Source organism: Suricata suricatta, chromosome 9 (genome assembly GCF_006229205.1).
Source record: "Suricata suricatta isolate VVHF042 chromosome 9, meerkat_22Aug2017_6uvM2_HiC, whole genome shotgun sequence".
Lineage (NCBI taxonomy): Eukaryota > Metazoa > Chordata > Mammalia > Carnivora > Herpestidae > Suricata > Suricata suricatta.
Window position 1 is genome coordinate 29,524,593 of NC_043708.1, and position 19,523 is coordinate 29,544,115.

The 19,523-nt window shown below is 38.2% G+C and overlaps 1 protein-coding gene across 9 annotated transcripts in view; it reads right to left on the reverse strand.

Moving 5' to 3' along the window:
• PCNX1 (pecanex 1) overlaps positions 1–19,523 on the reverse strand; it is a 169,240-nt gene that overhangs the window by 138,800 nt on the left and 10,917 nt on the right. The window lies entirely within an intron of this gene.

Consider the following 19,523-nt stretch of genomic DNA (forward strand, 5'->3'; position numbering starts at 1 on the left):
TTTTTTTCCATAATATTTTATTGTCAAATTGTTTTCCATACAACACCCAGTGCTCTAAAGAGAGAACTCTAAAGAGAGAGTTCTCTCTAAAGAGAGAACTTTAGACTCGGCGTCTATGACATATAGTATACCTGTTTTTTATAGGACATGATATTTCTGAATAATGCCTGTTTTTGGTATCTTCCCTTCGGTGAGAAAATTTATTAATTTGTACTAGAAAATATTGGTTTGGGACAACTGTGGGAAAATTCCATTAGTTCCATAGAAATCACTAGAAAAATGATTAAAACTTCAATGGCCTGAGGGAGCCTGGGTGGCTTAGTCAGTTGAGCGTCCAACTCTTAATTTTGGCTCAAGTCATGATTTCACAGTTTGTGGGATAGAGCCCCACATAGGGCTCCCTCCACCTGACAACATGGAGCCTGCCTGACATTCTCTCTCCCTCTCCGCCCCTTCTCTGCTCATGTTTCTCAATCTCTCAAAATAAACAAACATAAAAAAAAAAAAAGAAAGAAAAGAAAAAGCCTTCAGTGGCCTTATAGAACTATTTGACAAAAGTTTCATGACAGAAAACTGACTAGGGACTAGAGGCCAAGAGCCTGTCAATACAATAAAGCAAAATTTTTAGGGGTGGCTGGGGGGCTCAGGTGGTTAAGCTCAGAGCATGATCTCAGGATTTGTGAGTTCAAGCCCCATATCAGGCTCTGCTGTCAGTGTGGAGTCTGCTTGGGATCCTCTGCCTCCCTCTCTCTCTGTCCCTCCCAAGCTTCTGCTCTCTTTCAAATACACTTAAAAAAACAAACTCGGGGCACCTGGGTGGCTCAGTCGGCTAAGCCTCCGACTTCGGCTCAGGTCAGATCTCACGTTCGTGGGTTCGAGCCCCGCGTCAGGCTCTGTGCTGACAGCTAGCTCAGAGCCTGGAGCCTGCTTCTGGTTCTGTGTCTCCTTCTCTCTCCGCCCCTCCCCCTCTCATGCTCTGTCTCTCCCTGTATCAAAAATAAAATAAAACATTAAAAAAATTTTTAAAAAAACACAAACTTTTGTTTTTTAAGAAAAATTTTTAGAAGACACAAACATGAAGACTATATCTCACTGTCTCTCCCTAATGTGATGTGTATTTCACATTAAATACACGTGAAGATGTTGTATTAGACATTTTCCTCAGAATGTTTTCACTATAAATGTGTAAGTATCAACTGTCATTCCTCTGACGCCTTTCTTTGCTGCCTTGTGATACCTTTAGCTCAATGTCCAGCTAGAAGAAAAAGTTAAGTAGCAGTTTTGTTTCCCAATTCAAAACACTGTATTCATTCAGATTATTCTTTTTAAACCCATGCTTCTCTGTTTGTGTGGTTTGAGATCTCCGAATGCTGTCAACTACCAAAGCAGTTGGTGCTTCCAGTGAGCCTCAACAGAGACCATCAGTGAACCTACATCTCCCTAGCTTGAAAGAGCCTAAATGTCCATCACCTGATGAGTGGATCAAGAAGACGTGGTATATATACACAATGGAGTACTACATGGCAATGAGAAAGAATGAAATATGGTCATTTGCAGCAAAGTGGATGGACCTCGAGGGTGTCATGTTAAGCGAAATAAGTCAGGCAGAGAAGGACAGACACCGTATGTTTGCACTCATAGGTCTAACAGGAGAACAGGAGAAACCTAATGGAGGACTAGGGGGAGGGGAAGAGGGAAAGAGAGTTGGGGAGAGAGAGGGACTCAAAACTTGAGAGACTACTGAATACTGAAAAGGAACCGAGGGTTGAAGGGGAAAGGGGAGGGGAGAAAAGAGGTGGGGGTGATGGAGGAGGGCACTTGGGGAAGAGCACTGGGTGTTGTATGGAAACCAATCTGACAATAAACTATTTTTTAAAAAAAAGTTGTCTGCTCTGCCAATCTCCTGTAGAAACGAGAGTGAAAATTAAATGACAGAAAAAATATCTGGCAAATGAGAAGTTTGGCAGAATTTGAAAGCAGTAGGCCTCATGGCCTAGGCAGAGAGAAAGAGAGAAAAAAAGAACAAAACAAAATCCCACAGGTACTAAGCCTGCCCTAAACTGTAACTTGCGTCTGGCAGTAACACCTGGACTAACTTGTCTTCACACTTTTGCAGGAGAAGGAAAATTAAAGAGTTATAACAACAATAAGGAACACTGCATTCTTCCCACAGTTGGCCCCCAAATCAGTCGGTGCTACAGCTGCTTCAGCTGGGTCCAAATGACCAAAGGGGCAAAGAACTAAGAACCATTTTTTTGTAAGGCTCTACTGAGACAGCCACTTGGCCCCCAGGTTCTAGCTTTTCTACCAACAGGCCTGAAGCCGGGGGACCTACCTGTGCTTATGTACCCTGGTGGAAAACCCCTTTTGGCTTACTGACGAAAAGAATATGAATGGATAAGCTAATTCCTACTACGTGCAGAACAGTTCTACATCTGTACCTCCTTTTCATGTCTGGCAAACAGAAAATGCTGGGAACAAGGGAGGAAAAAGGAAGGGCTTAGCAGAAAATAAGTGTCAATTAGGGGTAAGGAAAGAGGTTAGATCAGAAAGAAAATTAATGCTTTTAAGTCTTACAGTTTTCACATACAGGCTGCCCCAAACAACTTTACAAAGACCTCTGGCCATAGGCTCCTGCAGGGGCGGAGGTAAAGCACTCCAGGCAGGTATTTCATTTCAGAGGAGAAGGCTGCAGAGGGAAAGGGAAAAGCACCCCCAATGTGGAGATGCAAGCATACTTTCCCATAGAAAAAAACCCACAAAAATATAATTTTCTGTAAATGAAACTACACAATAAGTCAAAGTGACTTCAGAGGGTCAACTGGGAACCTCTGTAACAAACCCACAATACACCCTCCCCAAAGGCAACTAATGATTTACAAGTGAAAAATTAGAAATTGAACCAACCCATATTTCTGCAGAAATTTACTTTATCTGTAAATATTTTAATGTGAATAGAACCATGAAAAATACTAGACACTACCTTTTAGATCTGTTTATATTTGTCACTCTATATTATATATTTGTATTTACATTTTTAGCTACAGTCATCAAAATGTATTACATATTAACCAAATGAAAAGAGACCAAAGTAATATAGTACATACAAATTCATCATCAACATATACCTACTAGGAGCTGGAGATGGGCAGCTTAAAATACATAAGAAAAGAGAGGGCACAGATATGAAAAGGAGAAAAAAAAAACACTAACAAGTAAAAGGATGCAGAATGATAGACTAAAATAACCATATATATTTAACAGGAATTTTCCCATACTTTCATTTTTTCCCAACCAAAAAATGTATGTATATATAATTATGCGTAAATATATATACAAAATTATAATAAACCTATTTAGATTTACTATTTGGGAATACATATTCCCAAATACGATTATCTAATAATCTAAACTATATAGATGGAATTAGTAATTAATGATTCACAAAAATCCTTTCCAAAACTAATCCATCCTCTCCTATGTATTGATACGGCTTTCATTTTTTTTTTTTTTAAGAGAGAGAGAAAAGACAGTGTGCACAGGGGCTGAAGCAAGGCTCCGTGCTGTCAGCATGGAGCCCAACACAGTGCCCAATCTCAGAAACAATGAGATCATGACCTGAGCCAAAATCAAGAGTTGGACACCTAACCAATTACAGTTAAGCCTCTCACAAACCCTGAAATGGCTTTCTAATGAGATTAAAGTACCTAGTCCCAAACCAGCAAACAGCAGCCAACCTAAAATGAAAAATAACTGATACATCTGAAAATTTTAACGGGTTATTAAACTATGTCATAACAGCAAATAAAAATGGAAAGGTAGAGATATTCACGCATCTACATGAAAGAGACTGATATAGATTTATCTTTCGACGTTGCCCAGACAGTATTATCTAGAGACTGAATTCCATTCCTTACCAAAAGATTCCCCAAATGAAATCTGAAAGAATCATCACATAACATAATTTGAAAAGCACCGTTACAAGTTATAACCGTTTTTCTGAGTAAACCCAACCACCCCAGAAAGAGAATAGGGTATCTTATGCTAAGAACAATCCTGATTCATATTTCTTTTCGTAAATTGGTAACTTGACACTGTGGTGTATAAATCATTCCTGTATTAGTTTAATCAATCTAAGCAAATCTTTGACTTATTTAATAAAAACAACTCAATAAGTTTAGATAAAAATAATTCATCTAAGTAGCAAATATGAGAACTAGAAGCTATCTCGCACAGTCCAACTGACATAGCTTGACCTTTTTCTTTATTCCATTTATTTCTGATATATTTTACCGAAACAATTTTTCCAGGATCCATAGTAAGTAAAAATAAGAATTCATTAACAAGGTCTGTCAACATGACTTTGCAATTTTGAAAAGTAGCAGCTAGGTTATTACCTCACAAAATGTCAGTTGAGGATATATTCAACAGGATTGTCTTTAGGGCAGTAAATATAAAATAATGGGATTCTTCTTGCACTTATTTACTATACTCTTATAGCTGAAGTACATGGTACAAACACAAAATAAATAACAATAGTTCAAACGTAACGCTTAAAAATGAAAATAACTTAATCAATAACCAAAGTATTAAGTGAAAGGAAAAATCAAACTGTGTGAGGGGAAAAAGTAAAAAATATTTTTATATTATTTGTTTTTTAAAGGTTATTTACCTTTTTTTGAGAGAGAGAGAAAGCTGGGGAGGGGCGGAGAGAGGGACAGAGAGAGAATCCCAGGCAGGCTCCACATTGCTGGCACAGAGCCTGATGTGGGGGTCAAACTCACAAACTACGAGATCATGACCTGAGCCAAAATCTAGAGTCGGATGCTTAACCAACTAAGCCACCCAGGCACCCCAAAATATTTTTAAATAAAAGATTAGCACAAGCCAAAAAATTAGGTTATCAAAAGTTAACCTGTTTTCTGTTTCACTAAAAATTAGTAGAAAGAAATGTAGGCTGCAATACTAATGTAAATCAGTAAGACAGATAAATTAAAAGCATAATAGCTCTCAAGCATATTAACAGATCCCATATATCTCTTTGGCCTGAGCTCAATGAATTTGCTTGAAGCAGAAAAATGGTACTGTATATTATACAATCCATCTCTACCTTTAAACAGAAATGCTAGAGGAGCTTGGGTGGTTCAGTCGATTGAGCGTCTAACTTTGGCTTAGGTCATGCATGATCTCAGGGGTCATGAGTTCAAGCCCCACGTCAGGCTCTGTGCTGACAGCTCAGAGCCTGGAGCCTGCTTCAGATTCTGTCTCCATCTCTCTCTCTGCCCCTCCCCTGCTTATGCACTGTCTCTGTCTCTCTCTCACCCTCAAATGTAAATAAAGAAAAAAAAATTTTTAAAGATATGACCCTAGTTCTCTAATAAATTAATTAATTTAATTTAATTAAAAATAGTAATAAAAGTAAATACTAACTAAAATCAAGCAAAGTATCAACATACTAGATTTAAGTCAGATGCTTAACCAACTGACCCATCCAGGCACTCCCAAAATATTTTTAAATAAAAGATTAATACACACTAAAAATTAGGTTATCAAAAGTTATATAGGTCAGTTATAAGTTATATAGGTTGTTATATAAACAGAAGTTATATAGGTTCTATTAGGCAAATAGACCTAAGAGAAGAAATGAATTAAGAAGTGAATACAGCATACTTAATACCACGATTTACTTGGGTTCCATCAAGGCAACTCTGACACAACTTAACTCCATGAATAGGAGTTTTATTCATTTCCTCAACATATATTTATTAAACACCTATTAAGTATGAGACACTCTCCTAACAAATGGTTTATACTGCAATAAACAAGATCCTTACTCTTCTTGAGCTTCTTAGAAGAATGACTAATTTCATGTTCTACCCAGTGCCAGGTACAGTAAATGGATTATCTCACAGCAATCCTTTGAATTATGATCACCATGTTACAGATAAGAAAACTGAGGCTATGAAGTCATTTGCAGGCAGCAGGTGGTAAAAGCAGTCTAAGTCCAGTGTAAGAATCTGAGGAGTTTGGTTTTTTTTTTTAATTTATTTATTTTAGTAATCTCTACATGTAACATGGGGCTTCAACTCATGACCCTGAGATCAAGAGTTGCATCTTCTTCCCACTGAGCTAGTCAGGCATCTGCATTTCTAACCACTACACGAGGCAGTCTTCCCTCCAAGGCAGTGTTTCACACCTTTTTTTTTTTTCATTATCGTACTAAGGAGACTTTTCAGATATTTTTTTCCTAATCACTCCTGTGAAATAATAGAAAAAATATATATTGGTTTCTGCCCCAGGTTCCTGGCACAGAACTCCTTAAAAAAAAAACCCTTAGAATTCCTTAGAGATAACATCTAAGTCCCCTGGAATTTCCTGGGTTATAGGAATGTCTTTGTTCTAATGGGCTCCTGGATGGGGGCTGGTTGCCAGAAAGCCCAGACCATGATTAGAAGCTGGGGACTTCCGGAGAAGGAGAGGGGCTGGAAACGGAGTTAATAATTGATGATGCCCACATGATGAAGCCTTCACAAAATCCCAGTAGTATGGGGTTTGGAGAGCTTCCAGGCTGGTGAACACATGGAGGTGCTGGAGAACGGCGCACCCAGAGAAGGCAGGAAAGCTCTGTGCCCCTTCCCACACACCCTGCCCTACAAACCCCTTCTCGCTGGATGTTCATCTGTATCCTGTATCACATCCTTTTGTAATAAACTGCTGAGCAGTAAGTAAACAGTTTTCCTCAGTTCTGGGAGACACTCTAGCAAATTAATTGAACCTGAGAATGGGGTCACGGGAACCTCCAATTTGTAGGCAATGAGACAGAAGCCTAGGTGACAACCTGTACTTATTATTGGCATCTGAACTGGGGGAGAGGAGACAGTCTTGTGGAACTGAGCCCCTTAACCAGCGGGATCTGAAGTTCTCTCCAGGTAGTGTTGGAAGTGAGTTAAAGTGTAGGATACTAGCTGGCTACGCAGAGAACTGTTTGGTATGGACAACCCACACACACCTGGTACCAGAAGTGTTATGGGTGTGGTAGCAGCAAGAGAGTAAAAGACAACACAAGCAAGTGCAGGTTTTCCAAACACTCCCCCTCATGAAATTTTACCACCACAGATACACTAAATCTGTATGTCCCCTACGGACATGTGTACTTGATACATAAAAAGATTTCTTTAACCCACCCACCCTCCTGTATCAAGTAAGTTATTTTCACCTCCTTGAGGGTAAGCAACTTCATACTCACTGAGGATGCATGATCTAAAGCAAAGCTTCTTAACCTCAGCAAGGCTGACATCTGGGGCCCGAGAATCCTCTGCTGCTGTGCTGCCCTGTACTTTAAAAGTCATTTAGCACCATCCCTGGCCTCTACCTGCTAGAAACCAACTGGTAACTGTGACAAAGTTGGGTTAAAATCTTCCAGCCCTAGAAATGCAGGGAAGTAGCAGCAATAGCTTCTCTTGCTGCTCTTTACACAGTCCTAAGAATTATAGCTCCTGACTTTGTTCACAGAAAACCTGGAATGGACAGGATACAAGCTGACTGCAAAGCTGTATCTCTGTAGCTGGCGTGAAGGAGCACGTGTAACAGCAGCGGCGATGCAAGAACGGACTAGTATTTTATATAAACATAGCAGGGAAAGAACCCCACATTAGACCGATAAGTGAAAGGACATTAAATTTTAATAAAATCCATTTATAATAGAAGCCATAGGATAAGGCTAAGTAACCCCTCCCTCCCAAATGATGAGTGAGACAAATTGCCTCACTTTAAGTATAGATGAGAACCATAACGAAATCCCTAGGAGAACATTGTGTTTTATAATGGGCTTCCATTGTAGTCACACAATATGCTGGTCAGAAGGAGCCAAGACCGAGGATATAATTAGATGATGATGGGAAGGGCAGCTCTGAGAGTTCCAGATTCAGAATACGTACTGAAGAAGATCAGGGGGACACTAAACTCATCTCAGATCCATCACAGGTGGGCTTTCAGGAAATTAATCAGAACAGCATCTTGGGAGTCGTGTGGAGGAGGATGGTGAAGAGTCATGTGGTGGTGGTCCTGAGGTCAAAGGGGAAAAGGCAGGGCAATATGCACGACCCTAACGCAGTTTCCTCAACTGCAAAATGAGATAACAGTATCTTTACTTCACAGGGCTATGATGAAGATTAAGTGAGAAAATCTGAAAATGGATGCTGCATGGGCATGTAAAAATAGCACGATGTCCACATGATGTTTTAATCATGTTTAAGCAATGTGGTGGCAAAACTAAGCTACGCAAACCAACAGAAAGACCTCTGAACAGAAAACCTTCAAAGAACCAAAGATGAGCTGCAAAAAAGATGAGCTAGGTAAGACTTGTGAGATCTCAGAGCACCCGGTGGTAAATACTTAGTCTGACAGCGAACAACCAAAGTCAGTACAAAAATAGAGAAAAACTTCTGATTCACAGTAAAGAAAAAAAGGGACGATATTTCAAACAAAAATATAGTGTGCTTAATAGTAAAACACTGGAATGCCCATCAAAGGAGGGAAGCAGGGAAGCCTGGCTGTATTTCCAGCATTATTTAATACGGACACGTAAAGTACCAGGCAGGGCAATTAAACAAGAGAAAAGAATATAAGTATTGGAAAGAACTTCAAATTACTTTTTACAAACATAATTGCACATATGAAAATCCTTTTAAAATAAATAAAAATTATTAGGGAAAAAATGAGCTAATTCCATAAAGTATAATGATTGCGAAATCAATAAATTAAAATCAATTGTTTTGCATGGGATCCTGGAACAGAAAAAGGACATTAGGTAAAAACTAAACATATCTGAATAGAGTATGGACTTTAAATTAATAATGATATATCAAATATTGGTCCATTGGTCGTGACAAATGGACCATAATCATCCAAAATGCAATCAACAGGAGAAAATGAGCAAAGATGTACCATCTTTGTAATTTTTCTATAAATCTACAACTATTCTAAAATAAGTTTTTTTAAAAAAAATCAATAGTTATCTTACTAGAAGCAATGACCAGTTAGAAACAATGAAAGAAATGGTTCTACTTACACTATGTTAAAAACTAAAATCTAAGAATAATAATCCTAGGGGGAAATGTACAAGGCTAACATTAAGAAACCTTAAAAAGAAAATCCTCTTTAGGGACATAAAAGAAAGGAAGAGATCACAGTAACTCAATATTATAAAGATGTCACCCTTCCTTTCCAGAGGTAACCTACAAATTCAATGCCTTTCGATCACAAACTCAATGGCATCCCTTAGAAACTGAACAAAATGGGTAATAAAAATGCAAGAATAGAAAAAAATTAGTAAGACTAGTAGTAACAAGACTACTACTATGAAAGAAAAATCTAAACATAGATAAAACAAGGGTTACCAACAAAATAAAGTATTCATGTAAGAGTAGATACGGATAGAATAGAACCAAATATCCCAGTGGGAACTTAAATTATAAAAAAATATAGCACTTAAACTACTGAGAAATATGAGATGGTTTAATAAATTAGGTTGATTGGGACAACTGCCAGTCAAAAAAATTTTTTTAACCTGACACTCACACATTGGTTATAGCAAAATAAATTCCAAATGGACTAAACTATAAAACTATTAGATGTCTGCAATATATTACAGACAAAGGACTAATCTCCTTAGTATAACAGTGCCTAGGTGTCAGCAAGAAAAAACCTAGGAGAAAATGGATAAAGCACATGAATTCTTCACAGAGAAATTTTTTTTTTAATGGCACTTAAGCCGCTAAATCCCACTCAAAGCAGGAGGTATGCAAATCAAAACCACTCTAAAGATACTATTTCTTACCTGTGAGGCTATGGCACATATGAGCACAAACAGATACTCTCACAAATTGCTTCCAAACACGCAAAGTGAGTACACAACCCCTCAGAAGGGCAACTTGGCGCACCTTTCTAAATTACAAAAGCATTTATCCTCTGAACGAGCAATCTCCTTTCTAGGAATTTATCTTATTAGTATAGCTGAACACACCTGAGATGACAGTTATACAAATCATTTACCCCAGTATGGTTTGTATTAGAAGTTGGCAAACAAATTAAATGCCTATCAGCAGGAAACAGGGTAAATCATATAACCACATGATAGACTTCTATGCAACTGTTTAAAAAAAAAACAACTGAGCCCAACAAACAAAAATCCAGGACCAGACTGGGTCATTGGTGAATTCTACCAAGCATTTAAAGAAGAATTAATAATAATCTTTCTCAAACTCTTCCAAAAAACAGAAAAAGAAGTAACAGCCCCAAATTCATTTTATGAGGCCAGCATTACCCTGCTGTCAAAACCAGACAAGGATACCACAAGAAAACTGCAGACCAATATCCCCGATGAACAGAGGTAAAAACTCTCAACAAAATATTAATGAACCAAATTCAATCACATTAAAAGAATCCAACACTATGATCAAGTAGGATTTATGCCAGGGATACAAGAATGGTTTAACACCTTAAATCAATGTGACAGAGCACATTAACAAAATGAAGGATAAAAATCATATATGATCAGCTCAATAGATGCAGAAAAAACATCTGACCAAAGTCAACATCCATTTCTAAAACTCTCAGTGAAGAGGGTACAGAAGGAACATACCTGAACATAACAAAGGCCTTATGTAACAAGCCCACAGTTAGCACCATACTTAACAGTGAAAAGCTGAAAGCGTCTCCTCTAAGATCAGGAATGGGCTAGGATGCCCATCCTTGCCACTTTTATTCAACATAGTATTAGAAGTCCTAGCCAGAGCAATTAGGTAAGGAAAAAAAAAATACAAGTCATCCAAATTGGAATGGAAGAAGTAGAACTGTGACTATTTGTGGATGACATAGTATATTCAGAAAACCCTGGCGCTCCTGGCTGGCTCAGTGGGAAGAGCATGTGACTCTTGATCTCATTCAAGCCCCATATGGGGTGCAGAGATCACTTGAATAAATTAAAAAACTTAAAAAAAATAATAATAATAAAGAGAATCCCAAAGACTGTTTAAACCAAAACACCAAAAAACTGTTGGAACGAATAAATGAACTCAATAAGTTGAGGATTAAAAATAAGTATACAAAAATCTTGTGCTTTTATACAACAATAACAATCAGAGAAATTAAGAAAACAATCACATTTACAACTGCATCACAAAGAACAAAATCCCTAAGAAGAAATTTAAGCAAGGAGGTAAAAGACCTGTACATGGAAATCTATTTTTTTATTTAAAGAAAATTTTTTTAGTGTTTATTATTGAGAGAGAGATAAACAGAGCATGAGCAGGGGAGGGGCAGAGAGAGGGGGAGACAGAATCCGAAGCAGGCTCCAGGCTCTGAGCCGTCAGCACAGAGCCCGACCCCACAAACTGTGAGATCATGACCCGGGCCAACGTCAGTCACTTAACTGACTGAGCCACCCAGGTGCCCCACACTGAAATCTATTAAACCCTGATGAAAGAAGCTGGAGGCAAACCACAAATAGATGGATAAAATGCTCATGTTTGAAATAATCGTTAAAATGTCCTTACTGCCCAAAGCAATTAAAGACTCAATGCAACCTCTATCAAACTTCCAATGTAATTTTCACAGAAATGGAACAATCCTAAAATTTTCATGGGACCACAAGACTCCAAAAAGCCAAAGCAATCATGAAAAGGAAGAATAAAGCTGGAGGCATCATGCTCCTTGATTTCAAACTACATTACAAAGCTGTAGTAATTAAAACAGTATGATAATGGCATAAAAACAGAAACATAGATCAGTGGGACAAAGAGCCCAGAAATACACTGACACATATGTGGTCAATTAATTTACAACAAAGGAGCCAAAATATATAATGGGAAAAGGACAGTCTCTTCAGTACATGGTTTTGAAAAAATTGGACAATCACATGCAAAAGAATGAAACTTGGGGGGGCGCCTGGGTGGCTCAGTTGGTTAAGCATCCAACTTCAGCTCAGGTCATGATCTCACAGTTCATGAGTTCAAGCCCCGTGTCAAGCTCTGTGCTGACAGCTCAGAGCCCGGAGCCTGCTTCAAATTCTGTGTCTCTCTCTTAAAAAAGGATAAAAAAAATTTTTTTTAATGGATGGAGGATCTAAATAGACATTTTTTCAAAGACCTAAAGATGGCCAATAGGTACATGAAAAGGTGCTCAACATTACTATCAGGGAAATGCAAATCAAATCCACAATGAGCTATCACCTCATACCTTTTAAAATAATGATCAAAAAGACAGGAAATAACAAGTGTTGGCAAGGATGTGGAAAAAAGGGAACCCTTGTGCACTGTAATGGGAAGGTAAATTGATACAGCAACTATGGAAAACAGTACAGAGCTTCCCCAAAAAATTAAAAATAGAATATATAATGCAGTAATTCTACTTCTGGGTATCCTTTGGATACCCAGAATTGCAGCATTACTTACAAAAGCCAAGGCATGGAAACACCTAAGTGTCCATCAGTGGATGAATGGATAAAGAAATTGATAAATATATACATACAGTGTGTGTATATATATATATATATAGTGCATGTGTTTATATATACATATATATACACACACGTATACACACACACACCAGAATATTATTGAACTATTAACAAGAAGGAAATCTTGCTATATGCCACAACATGGATTGACCTTGAAAGATTATATATGGTAAGTGAATTAAGTTAGACAGAAAGAAAAAAAACATACAATATGATCTCCTTTATATGTGGGATCTAAAAAACAACTGTGCTTGAAACAGAAAACTGATGATTACCAGAGGTGGGGGAGGGAGGTGGTGGTGACAGACAAAATGAATAAAAGAGGTCAAAAGGCAGAAACTTCTAGTTATAAATAAGTCATGGGAGGTGGGGGTGCCTGGGTGGCTCCGGTGGTTACCAACTGGGTTTCGGCTCAGATCATGATCTAATGGTTTGTGAAATTGAGCCCTGTGCTGACAGTGTGGAGCCTATGTAGGATTCTCTCTCTCCCTCTCTCTCAAAATAAATAAACATTTATAAACAAGTCATGGGGATATAACATACAGTATGGCAACTATAGTTAATAATACTGTATTGATATTTGGAAGTTGCTAGGAGAATAAATCTTAAAAGACTCCATCACACAAACACACACACATACAAATTATGCATGGTGAAAGATGTTAACCAGACTTATCATCTCACTATATACAAATATCGAATTACGTCCTATACCTGAAACTAATATGCTATAGGTCAAGTAGATCTCAAAACAAAACACCCAAACTGAAGAAAGCCCTTTGGTAATGATGCATGTATGTTTAATATATATTAAGTGTGAGGAACAATATATAGAATATTGTGGCAGGGAATTTGAAACTGTAGGTTATGGTGACATTCACGGTTGTTTCTTACAGGAGGTAGTACAGGTAGAAAACTGGGAGATGGTAGGCAGGTAAAAAAGGGCAACTTTTTAACCATCTTTTCTTTTTAAACTTTATTTATTTATCTTGAGAAAGAAAGAGCATGCACAGGAGGGGCAGAGAGAGAGGGGGAGGGGGAGGGGGAGGGGGAGGGAGAGAGAGAGAGAATCCCAAGTAGGTTCTGCAATGCCAGTGTGGAGCCCAATGCGGGGTTTGAACTCAGGAACCATGAGATCATGAACTGAGCCAAAATCAAGAGTCGGACGCTCAACCAAATGAGCCATCCAGGTGCCCCATCAGCTTTTAGAGAGGTGGCGGGGGTTGTGTGTGTGTGTGTGTCTGTGTGTGTGTGTGTGTGCGCGCGCGCGAATCTGACCATGGATATTTATTCCCAAATTAAAAAGTTAGATGAGGAGCACATGAGTAGCTCAGTCGATTGAGCACCTGACTTCGGCTCAGGTCATGATCTCGCAGCTCCTGAGTTCGAGCCCCGCGTCGGGCTCTGTGCTGACAGCTCAGAGCCTGGAGCCTCCTTCAGAGTCTGTGTCTCCCTCTCTCTCTGACCCTCCCCTGCTCACGCTGTCTCACTCTCTCTCTCAAAAATAAATAAAACATTAAAAAAAGTTATATGAAAACATGTTTGTTTTTTTCTTAACAAACTGTTCACCGGGAAGGTCTTCATAAATAAGAAAACTAGTAAACATGAGTACTAAACATGTTAAATTTACATGTTCAGAAACCCAATCATAAAGTTAAAAAGACAAAGTAGAGAAAAAATTTAATATTTGACAAAGCTAATTTAAAAAAATTTTTTTAACGTTTATTAATTTTTTAGAGAGATACAGAGACAGCACGAGCAGGAAAGGGGCAGAGAAAGGAGACAGAATCTGAACCAGGCTCAAAGCTCTGAGGTGTCAGCACAGAGCCCAACGGAAGCCTGAACCAATGAACCATGAGATCATGACCTGTGCCAAAGAAAGACGCCCAACTGACTGAGCCACCCAGATGCCCCACAATGCTTATTTTTATATGTAAAAGGGCTCTCAGAAATCACTAAGCACAGCCTGACTTTCAGAAAAAGATAAAGCATCCAAAAAGCAATAAAAAATATAAATGTCTACCAAGCATATGAAAAGATACTCAAAGAACTTATTAAGAAAACACAAATATGGCCATTTGTAGGAAAGTGGATGGACCTTGAGGGTGTCATGCTAAGCGAAATAAGTCAGGCAGAGAAGGACAGAAACCATATGTTTGCACTCATAGGTCTAACAGGAAAACAGGAGAAACCTAATGGAGGACCTGGGGGAAGGGAAGAGGGAAAGAGAGTTGGGGAGAGAGAGGGATGCAAAACCTGAGACACTATTGAATGCTGAAAATGAACTGAGGGTTGAAGAGAAAGGGGGAGGAGGGAAAAGACGTGGGGGTGATGGAGGAGGGCACTTGTGGGGAAGAGCACTGGGTGTTGTATGGAAACCAATTTGACAATAAACTATTTAAAAATAAAAATTAAAAAATTAAAAAATATAAAATATGTACAGACATTAAAAAAAACACAAAATTAAAACAAGATGCCATTTTACACTATTACACTGAAAAAGACTTGTAATAATAACCAATGTTGGTGAGAACGAAGGGAAACACATCCTTTCACACAGGTGGGAATATAAAATAGTATAGCTTTTTTGAGGTGTAGTTTGGCAACAACTAGGCAATTTTTAAATATGCATACTCTTTGACCTAGCAATTTCTTTTCTAGAAACTCATGCTATATACTCCATAAGCAAGGTTTATATACACAAATGTGCACCACAGCATTCTTTCTTTCTTAATGTTAAATGCTTATTTACTTTTGAGAGAGCAAGAGAGAGAGACAGAACCGAAGCAGGCTCCAGGCTCTGAGCTGTCAGCACAGAGCCCGATGCGGGCTCGAACCCACGGACTGTGAGATCATGACCTGGGCCAAAGTTGGACGTTTAACCTACTGAGCCATCCAGGCACCCCATGTTTGTTCTTATTCTGGTCTTTTACATTAGGATATATTTTTATTACAGACTTTATATCCTCATAGAGTTTCTACAGATAGTATTATTTTCACGATAAAAATCTAATTGTGGTTTTTTTTTAACTGGAGAGTGAAATGCTCAAGGAATATTCTATACTGAGTAAAAAGCACTATGTAAGTATTGGTATTATCAGCACTCTATAAAGTTTCCACTGCAGCCTGAATCAAAATAATTCAGTAATTTATTCACTGCTGAAAAATGCAGATGACCTAAACCAACAACCTAATCAGGAAACAATAAGGTATTTTCAGACATTCACGGAGACTAAGAACTCCCAAGCTGTGACTGTTAGCTAGAGGGGTCTATCAGAACCACCTATGGGCTGTGCTGTGGGTACACTTAGGGGAAGTTGTTTTTCAAAATACACATGCCCAGATTCTCCCCCCAGGTATGACGCAAAATAGAACCTCAAGCAAGTTAAGTCCCAATTATTAGACGGTGGGTTTGGGGTTCTTTTGTGCAGAAAGACAATGACAGCTCTGCCCCCAGCCTGTGTCCTGTGCTACAGGCCAGTAATTCTCGAGTGGAGCGTCATAAGAAACATAAGAATACTTTCCAATAATCTTCCAAAGCTGCTCAATAACTTCCTTTAAAAATTAAAGGATTATATCTATGTTAGCCTCACTCTAGCCTGTGCTGTGATACGCATTTTGCTACAGGAGAAGCAGGTGGGCAGCGACTCAGAATGAACAGAGGAGTGGGGGACACAGTTTGAAACCATCCCATGGATAATTCTAATTCTCCTCAACCTATTAGCAAGCAAAAAAAAATAAATACATAAAGTTACAATTAGTTGAAAGCCACATGCCAAAATAGTGGGAAGAACTATATGGCACCTTCTGTGATTTTACAACTACTTTCACTTTCCTTATTTTGTGTACAGATGTGTCTTTAATAAGGAAGAAAGCCAAAAGATACATAAGGAAAGCTTGAGTAACAGTGACACTGCGTAACGATATGAACAAAAATTATGGCAGTAAAATCTGTCAGTAAATATGTAAGATTACTAAATCAGAGGCAAAGCGACAATGAAAGGGAAAGTTGCAACACAACACTAATCATGTTAAATATCATGTTGAAATGTGTAAATTCTACAAACTCTAACTTTAGACAATAAAATGAAGTTTAAGGTTACAGAAACTACAGGGGCACCTGGGTGGCTCAGCCTGTTGAGCATCTGACTTGAGCTCACGTCCTGATCTCATGGTTCATGAGTTCAAGCCCCACATCAGGCGCTCTGCTGTCAGTGCAGAGCCTGCACCCTCTCTCTCTGCCCCTCTCCCACTCGCACTCTCTCGACAATAAACATTTAAAAATGTGTAGTTTACAGGAACCACAGAGACTACACAGGAAAAAACATGACACCACAATTAGGCAAATCTGTAACATATAATTAGCTTAGACTTTTTAAAAAGTCAACTGGATGGAGAAATGATTAAACCATAACTGGATTCTTGGTTTGGATAAACTAGCTATAAATGATATTTTTGGAATAACTGGGAAAATCTGAGTATAAACTAGGAGTTAGATATATGAGATTAATCATCTTCAATGGGATAAAGGTGTCACGATGATGAAGGTGAAGCCTGAAGCACTTAGGAGTGAGGTGTCACAATGTATCAGATCCATGTGTGTGTGCATGCGTGCACGCACCCGTGCATGCACAAGTGAAAAAATGTGTATCTAGATGTGTGCATGTGCAGACCTGTATCATACATCTGTATATAGCTGAAGCAAATACAATTATTTTAAAGGTCCATATCATTGAATCTAAGCAGAGATCATGCATGATTCTTCCATCTTTCTTGTTCATGTAAAAATTCATATTAAAAAATTACTTTCAGCTTATCCTTCAATGGCACATACTGCATCTTTTAATATTGACATAAGAGACTGGAAAAAAAGTAAGACTTTTTGATAATACAGCATATTTTTAGATCAGCTAAATTTATTCTCACTTTTAAAAAATCTTTAAATTGAGGACTTCCTTACTAAAAGGCAACCACAAGCCCTCCTCACTCCCTTGCAAAGTTCACTAGGGTCTGTGATGCTCGCGGAAATGATGTACAGCACTTCATCTGTGATGTGTGTTGTGGCATAAATGAAATAGTACAAACAATAATTGGTTTATTTGGGGTTTTTATTTCTTTTCAAAGAAACAGCGTGAGTGGGGGAGGGACAGAGAGGGAGAGAGAAAATCCCAAGCAGGCTCCCAGCATGGAGCCCTATGAAGGGCTTGAACTCAGGAACCATGAGATCATGACCTGAGCTGAAACCAAGAGTCAGATGCTTAACTGAGCCACCCAAGCACCCTTATTTGTTTTTTTTTTTTTAACTATTTGTTTTTATATCCTTTCTTTTAACCATTCCAGACACTTATTTAGAGACAGTAATATGAGCATTAATGATATTGTGAGAAGTTAAAAATATATTTCACTGGGGTGCTAGGGTGGCTCAGTCAGTTAAGCTTCCAACTTCGGCTCAGGTCATGCTCTCATGGATTCAAGCCCTGGGTCAGGCTCTATGCTAACAGCTCAGAGCCTGGAGCCTGCTTCAGATTCTGAGTCCCTCTCTCTCTGCCCCTCTCCCCTCTCAAAAATAAACATTAAAAATTTTTTTAGGGGCACCTGTATGGCTCAGTCGGTTAAGCGTCCGGCTTCAGCTCAGGTCATGATCTCACTGTTTGTGGGTTCAAGCCCCGTGTCGGGCTCTGTGCTGACAGCTAGCTCAGAGCCTGGAGGCTGCTTCAGATTCTGTGTCTCCCCCTCTCTCTGACTCTCCCCTGCTCATGCTATCTCTCTCTGTCTCTCAAAAATAAATAAAAAAATAAACCTTTAAAAAAAATTTTTTTTAATCATAACTCCCTGAGAAAGACTTAACATGTCAGATATGTTATAATAAAGTACCTGATAGCGAGCAAACCACTACATTTAAGAACATATTTTAATAAATAATTTTTCAGAACAAAAATTTATTTGCCTGGTGGGAAGATTAGGAGAAACACTGTTTCAACTCAAATAACAAAACTCATAAAGGCTTCCCCGCCATACGGCCTACCACAGTGCCCAGCACACAGTAAACGTTTTTAATAAAGAATTCTCCTTTGCATAAAGCCTTCCAGGAAATATTCGCATCCTCCTTCCACTTCCTGAACACTGTATGACACATAAGGAATTAGTCATATTTATATCTTGTAATACGGGTGTATGTTTATCTCAGGGGCTTTAATTTATAAATTAAGGAAAACAGCATTATACAGGAAGCTAAGACTGTCATCTATTTTGTATGAATGATACCTGAAGCCTTTTTTCACCTTTAGGATTGTTTCATCTCATATAATTTTTCATATTTGAAACATCTCAATTTTAAAATAACCTAATGTAGGTTAACGGTCAATGCATGATTCAAAAATCACTTAGAATATGCTCCTTTTGTCCATTTCAAATGTATCCATCACAGACATAAAATATAATTGTACAATTTGACAGGTTGTTATAAATTGTAAAATTCCTTAAAAAATTGAATCCCAGCATAGTAAGGGAAAGCAGTAATAAAACCATATTAAAGATGATGATATTAAGTGCAATTAAGTATCCTGGATTGGATCTTGAAACAGAAAAGGGACATTAGTGGAAAAACTAGTGAAATCCAAATAAATTCTAGAGTTTGTTAATAGTACTGTATTAATGTTAATTTCTTTGTTTTAATAAATGCACCATCGTTATGTAAGATTTTATATTAGACGGAGCTGGGCAAAGGGTATCCAAAATTCTATTTTTGTAACTTTTCTGAAAATCTAAAATTATTTCAAAATATAAAGTTTTAAAGATAACTTTAGTGGTTAAATCTGTTTAGTTTATGTCTAGACAACACACAGGGAGTGAGGAGGGGCAGGACAAGGAAAACACCCAGATCCATAATTCAAGCTTCTCAAATCTGTGACTAATCTTCCTGCCTATTCTCAGCACAGTTGGCACTCAGGGTTCTATTTGGTTTGTACAAAGCTCTACAGAATAGAACTTTTTTTTCCCCTAAAAA